We start from the raw sequence: 7,985 nt of genomic DNA, 5'->3' as shown, positions 1-7,985 counted from the left end.
ATAAGGTTTAAATAAATTAAGTGCAAATTGAATTAAATGTGTGTTGGCTGCACTCTGCTTGTCGTTGTCGTGTCGCTTTTGTCGCTTTTGTCGCTGCATCACGCAAGCAGAAACTAAGTTATTTCATGCCATTTCATGTTTTTCCATTTTCCTCGTTTTTCCCCATTTTGCCACTGCCATGGCAGCGGTTTGGGGACTGTGTTAAAGCTTAAAATTGAAGCCTCAGCGTTTCAGAAAATTTCATTTGTTCATTTTGTTGGCTATTGAAATTTTCAATCAAGTAAAAATATGAAAACTATTTTATTAAAAATATACACTCATGTGCCAGGGAAGCCAAGCAAATATTTAACTTGCGAAGCGAAAGCATAAAAGGCATGGCAAAAAAAATGAATTGAAATGTAGTGAATATAAATATTTTAAATTCATTGTGCATATGAAAGACTCTTATAAAATTGACAGGAGAATTGCAACAAAAATTCTGTTTTTAATGTTCATGCAACCAAGCAAATATTTAACTTGTCAAATGATTAAATTGAAAGAATGGACAATGGCAGAATATACATATGTAAATACGTTTTATTTGTTTTGAGGTAATTGAACTGGACGTACATTTCCAATTAAATATGGAACAAAAATAGTATTTGCTCACTAACAAATATTAAACTTTTAAAGGGATTCGGACAAATCTGTGAACTCTCCGCATGATTCCGTTGTCTTCATGGAAACGTGATTTAAAATCTAGTCTCGTAAGACATTTTCGTCAGTCCCTGTCCCTGTCATTCAATGCAAATCTCTTTCAGCAATTAAATTTTTACAAATTAAAAAAAATATTACCAATATTAGTTAGCAAATTTGTGTGCACCCCAAGTCTGTCATTCCGCTTCATATTTGGCCATTGACTTATCTCAATTTTATGTTTGAGACCCCTTAATCCCCAAGCATTTGTTATTTACTTTTTTGGAATTATTTTTGGCGACCATATCAGCTATCCAGCAAAAACCCAACAATGTCAAAGCACATCAGATAAGACACCCCTACACACAATTATATTTACATACACTCTTATCTAAGAGTAATAAATTATATGGAAAGGCCTTTTATGAATGAAATACATTCAGGGACCAAAAATAAATATATTCTGTTATTATTCAGATCTCATGGGAGGGAAATGATTCCCATTCATTGAACTGAAAATTGTCAATGGAAATACACATTCGGTAATTTCATTTATAAATAAATAAATATTATTACTAAAAAAAAGATTCAGTAGATGGACAGAATACGGGAGCTGGAAATAATATGTTAATGGAAAGTGTTTGTCTATTTTCCAATTCTGAATTCAGTTTATAATTTCCACTCAATGCTCTGAAGATTATTCCATCTTAGAATTTAATTCATCTAAAGTGCAAGACCAGTGGGCGGATATCTTTTTGGGTTGAATACATATTTTTCATCCCCACACTGTTTATTTTCTGCCTCAGACATGTTCTAAGACCAGATGTTGTGTGGGCTTATCGTCCCAAAAGTTGTTCCGTGTAAATCCAGCAACAAACATTAAATAAATACATATATCATATTGCACAATAAAATATTCTGCCAATTCCCAAATACAGAACTTTTCTCCGCAAGACAAATTTTGTGTGTAAACAAGCAAACAATTTGAAATGTTTGATTTAATAGCGATACATAAATTTTGCCTTTTTTTCTGCGAGGATTATGATGAGTCCTGACATGGGGGGATACCACAAAAAGGTCTGACGCCCCTCGTATTTGTGGCAGTCATTAATCTTGAACATTTCAAATAAATTTTCACACATTTACAGCCAGGCCTAGGCCTCCGAAACCCTTATCAGGCATCATAATCTATAATCCGCAGTAACCCCATGCATACGTCACAGAGCCTCATAGTCACAGTCTCCCCCCACACGAGCTTCTGCTGTCCCGCTCTAACTTTTAACAGTAATATCGTTCACACATCAAAGCGTGAAGCAAAAGTTTGGCGAAATTAAAACACTTTTCGGCTGAGCGAACGAGCTGCTGGGCGCAAGCTTTTAATTAATATTAATTTGCATTCCCTGACACTGACACTGACATTGTGACGTAATATGGGCGCGGGGCGAAGGGCGGGACAGCTGCTGTTGACCCAAACGATTCTATTTGAAAATGTGACGGAGGTGAAACAACAAAATGATCAATGGACCCAATCACTCTCGTCGAAATTCTCGCTCTCCGACGGCGCGCCGTCACGGCAGCAGTGCGTGTAACTGTACATGAGCTCGGCTAGAGGGTAAAGCTCGCCCAAAGTGACTTTGAGTGAGGCTTTGGTCAGTGTCTCTCACTCCACTTGAAACTTTCCTATGCGCGCTGCCCGCTGCCCGCTACTTGCTGCCTGCTCTCTCTCTCTTTCGCTCAGTCTGCATATGCTCTCATTATACTGAGAGCACCAAGGGTATATTAGTACTGCACATGGAAGCAATTGTGGTTAGGTAATTCGATGCACATCCAGTTGCTTGAAGCTCAATGGTTATCTTAGTACTTGTTGGCCCTTATCTTGGTACACTTCACACTCATAGTGTAAGTAATAATGTATGTGTTTCTAATAAGATCCCTATACAAATTTTATTAATGGGTAACCGAGGTCTTATAGCCGCAATTATTGCTTGTGAACTTTTGGCTTTGCACATTTTGTTTGTTTGTTTGTTTGATTGCTTTAAATTGCTTAAGCTGTGCTGACAATCGGCGCCAGCGTGTGTGTGTGGGTGTTGGTATGCGCCTTTTAATCGCCACAATAGATTTGACATTCAGTTAACAGAACCGTAACGTAACGTACGAGCAGTAGTAGTATGTAGAGCCCAGAACCGAAAGAGTAATTTCGTTTGACTCATTGTCTGGGGATGGCACTTGATGGCGCTTAGTGGTGCGTGGCTCATAATTCACCTTTTTCAGCGGAAATTCCCACAAGGTGGTCTCCCTACCATTACCATTCCCCCTTCCCCACCCTGCTATACCCCTTTGCCAAAGGGGAGCCCAAAATGAAGCACACAAATTACACACACGTGGACGAAGAAGACAGCAGCAGAAGCAATTTAAAAATTTACGACATTCCACACTCATTACACCTTACGGGTTTTTTTTTTTTATTTCGGTTCGGTTTTGTGGCCAGCTAGGAGGCGTGGCGGCGCCTCCAGTCCCGGGCAGCCTGCGTCCATGCGAAATTTCGCATACAACTTCCGCGCGACTTTTTGGGTTTTTGTATGCAAATTTTCATTTCTTATTCTTACGTTTATTTTGTTTTCTTCTGTTTTTTTTTTGTACCTCTTTCTGTTTTCCATTCTGCCGTTTCTTGTATTGTTTTTGTTGGGAATTTTCTTGACGTTGTCGTCGTTTATTCTTGACTTGGACTTGGGTTTCGGTTTAGAGCTGTCCGAAAAGAAAAGCATAAAAAACAATGGACGAAAACGTAGAAGCAGCAGAAGCACAAGAAATTTACTTTCCCTTATCGGTTGCGTTGCCCGAGTAGGAGGTATGCCGCCTCCCTCTTCCTCTCCTCCCCCCTGTGCTCGTGGACGGAGTCCGAGTATTTGCATTATTGCTTTTGCCACCCCTCCCTCCACAGCGCTGACATTGGGGAATTACCTATAATGACGGGCACTTGCGGCTGGTGGGGATGGTATGTAACAGTCTGCCCGCTGATGGAGTGCTTCCTCTGAGCAGTAATTTCAAGATCATTAAACAGTTGAGCTCTCCATCAATGGTGGAATGAAATCACATGGTGCAATGATAGCCAAGGAAGAGGAAAAGTACATAGATTGAGATACAATTACAGGGGCTTATAGAATCTTAGACTTTAAAGAGAGAGAATTTAAGGCTAGCAAAACTCAATTATTTAACAAAAAAAAAACTTTACATTTAAGCATATTTAATTTTAATTAACGTTTCATTCATTTGTAAGGCTGAATAATTTTTCGTTCTTTTTGTCGCATTATTTGCGCTCAGTCGAAACTTGTTCCTCTTTCCGAGGAGAAGATTTTCTCAGCCCAACAGAGAAAGTGAAAATTCCGTTTTCTCTCTTTTATTTTGGCAAATATTGTCTGTCCCACTCACTGCCCAACGCCACAACTTTCCACTCATCCTCGCGACACTCTTCCTTGCGACACTTTTGCCCCGTCGACACTCTACCCTGTGCACAGCTACCCCCACTCCATACACTCCTTTATTCCCACTTATTCTTATGACTCTTGTTCTCATTGTTGTTTTTGGTCATTACAATACCCTAACAGAGGTTACAATAATTTGCACTAGATGCTTGCAACGCACATAAATTCTTAGAGCTGCGATCGATGCACAAATTAAAGTTCATAATTTTTGTTATTATTATTAATAAATACGCTGCTCGTTGTTAAGTTTAAAGTAATACTACATGTTTATTGTGGATATTTGTAATGCGCTTGTCGGCTGCTCGAAGACAACTACTAGTCAGTGATATGATAATATAGAGATGGATAAGAACTATCGATACATATAATTGGTACATTTCAACAATAATGATTGTTGTGATAATTGTGATGAATGATCAAACTCCAATCCCTCTTTGGTCTAGCTGCCTTTGATTTGTAAGGGTATCCACACTTTTGGTGAACCGAAGTTAGCATTTCTTTGCTGTGCTCTCATTGTTGGTCTTGTAAGTAGCTCGAATAGAGGAAATGGCTGGGAAAATATGGGTAGACTGGAGTGAGCGGGAACGAGTGGGGGGTTCAAGTTGAAGGACATAACTAAATTTTGGTTCTTGTTGCTGTTGCCTTAGCTGTCGCTTTTGCTTTATGAAATTCAAATTGGAAATGAGAAAATGGGAAAATGGGGACAGAACGAATGGCACAAGAATCCGTAATGACTTCTCCGGGGTTCCAACTTTACGAAGCATAAAAACTAATTAATTACACGTGCAAATTGTGTGATAAATTCCATTTTCTGTATCACCACAAAAACCTCCCCCATCCCCACCACCCCCATTCAATATAATTATTCAACTTTTTTTGTGCATTTGCATAAAATTTTCAGTTCATTTTCACTTTGCCATGCAGATTTGCATCGATTTCCTCGGGTAGTACTCAGTGGGGGGGTTGTAGTGGGATGTTGACCACAACAAGTGTCCTTGGGCCACTTTGCTGGCATCCACAGAGAAATGACACAACCGGCAACAGCGCACTGTGCAACACACATCTCATTTTGGAGCATTTTCTATTTATGTGCATTGGCCTCTGGCGGTCACAGCTGGGAATCTTACCCCCACAATGTCTCATTCTCTTCTATTCAGATTAAATATTTGCATTTATGCGCTGTTTTGTTATTTTTAATCAGACGACATTTACGCACTTGTATTCCACATCTAATTCTGTTCTGTTCTCAGTGATTCACAACGCCTGGGAGCGCCGCCACGCTCACTTGCCTCTCTCTCTCTCTCTCTCTCGCTTACGGGGGCTGTCCGCCCGGCTGCACTTTTCAATTCATTTGGCGAGAAGAGTGCCAAGTCCTTATAATTAATGTTTGCAATTGAACTTGACCCAAAAAATGTGTGAATAATTTACAGTCGAGAGCAGATGCCTGCCTGATGATATTAGTAGGAGGAGAGCAGAGCAGGAGGCTGCCTGAGAAATTTTTAATAAAATTGCTTTGGACTGGCCAAGTCAAGTCTTCAGTTACGAAACTCGAAACCCATTTGTCCGGTGTAGTTTATGGCAAGAACAAGGCTCTAAATGGGTAAATTGGAATGCGTTGTAAACATCTACGAGAATTTATGAACAGAGGAATTGTTTCTTTTGCTGAGGTAGAGAGTAGTTTTCTTAGCAAAGAAATTTTGTCATTTATCAACAAGTATTTACTTTTAGAAAAGCATGTGGGGATTTTTTTTCTAGTTTACAGAAATGAATCTAAAAATTAATTAGGCGAAGGAAGGATAGGAAGGATGTCACAAGTGCAATTTTCTGTTTTTAGATAATTATTTGCACATATGTATGTATGTATGTACTTATGTGAGTAAAGTCTGCATTGAATTGGTATAAAACCAACGGCCGTATCAAAATTATTAAATAGTTTATTTCTTTATGAATATTTTATTAAAATAAATTATGTGCTGTCTCAGACAGATGAATAAGTTTATTTATAGAAAAATTATTTTGACATTTGCTTAAGCTCGTGTCACGTTTCAATTAACATACTAATGCAAACGAATTGTTGTTAATTTACTCGTAACATAGTCATTGAGTCTTGTTGCCAATTCCATATCCATGATCGATTTTTGTATAGCTAAGACGGGAAAATTCTGTGTTCTATTTGACTTTCAAGAGAATTAATTATCATCTTCTTGGCATAATAATATTCATTCGTTTTTTGTTATTTAACTTCCAACGAATTTTATTTTGATGTGCGGATATTGCCTGTAAATTTTACTATTAATCTCTCATATTTCGTGTTTATTTTGTGAAAAATATATAAATAATTTCATGCTAATTGTTTTGGTTTTTTCTTTTACCTGGAAAATGTGATTTATTATTTCAGCTTAAATAGAATTGTTTTCTATGGTAATAATGTATCTAAAAAATAATAAAAATTGTCGTATACTTAATATTTGCTCGAATGCAAACCAAAAAATAGAAAGAATTATAAAGTTTTATTCAGTTTCAGATTAAAATCAGAATTAATATAATTTTTAAGGATATATTCAAAATTAACGAGTCTGGCATTTCTCTCTCTCTCTCTGTTAGAGTTCCCCTTCAACAACAGCCTGCTTTGGGCTGCTTTCCTACCAAGACCCACAATTAACACGCAACAATTGTTCAACTTTTGTTTGAAACTTTTCCTAGAAACATTTTGCACACATTTTCCATATTACCCCCTTTTTTTCTTTTATGCAAACATTTCTGACCTAGTTATGGGGATTTCTTTCACGTTTTTTTTTTTTTGTGTCGAGCAATCCATCTTTGCAGCAATAAACTTGAAACGTTTTCGAGTGTGGAACTATCATCTCATTTAGCTCTCTCCCCTTTCCCTTTCAGCGCTGTATGCCGCCTACTCCTTTCAGCACGATATCTTCTCCCCCCAGCCTTGCAGCATTATACCTTCTCCCTGCTGCTCAGCACTACACTCCCTCTAGCTTGCAGCACTATACCTTCTCCCTCTAGCTTTCAGCACAATATCTTCTCCCTCTTGCTTGCAGCACTATATCTTCACCCTCTTACTTGCAGCAGCATATCTTCTCCCTCTAGTTTTCAGCACTATACTCGTATCTTCCCTCATCATTCCTCACTCTGGTATTCCGTTTCTCTCGCAAATTGCAAACTGCACAAAGTTGAAGCTGCTCGTCAGTCGTGGCTGCTGTTTTCTGTTTGATATCAAATGCATTCATGTTTAGTTTTGTAATTAAAACTGTAATTCTAGTACAGTACGCAGCCCACAGAGTGGTCGTGGGGGGGTGTCATTAGCATGCAAATGTATGCGTGACTGAAAGTGGAACCAACCAAGGTAACCCCCAACTCACACAGTAACAAACAGAGACAGATAGAGAGAGCAAGCCAGAGCCTGACTTTGTTAGATAAGTGAGAAAAAGCGTTACAGCAAACCGCCATAAAGGATACTTCGGACAGAGAATACCACCTAAATACATATGTATGTACTAGAGTTGGGTAAAGAGTGTTCACTTTACTGAACAAGTTCAGTTGCTCACTTTTAAGTGAGTGAACAACTCGCTCACTTTGCTCAGTTGCTCATTTGTTCACTCAGTTGTTCACTTGCTCACCAGTTGTTCACTTGTTCAGTTGTTCACTCAGTTGTTCACTTGTTCAGTTGTTCACTTGTTCAAATGTTCAGTTGTTCCCTGTTCAGTGGTTCACTCAGTTCAATGCTTTGTTTTTCAAACATTTGTTAATTTTCCCCAGTTTATTTTTGTGGTTCATTCGAAATACATACAAATAGATGTACATATGTATGAA

This window comes from Drosophila obscura, unplaced genomic scaffold (genome assembly GCF_018151105.1).
Source record: "Drosophila obscura isolate BZ-5 IFL unplaced genomic scaffold, ASM1815110v1 contig_200, whole genome shotgun sequence".
Taxonomy (NCBI): domain Eukaryota; kingdom Metazoa; phylum Arthropoda; class Insecta; order Diptera; family Drosophilidae; genus Drosophila; species Drosophila obscura.
Note: the sequence above shows the minus strand (reverse complement) of the source record.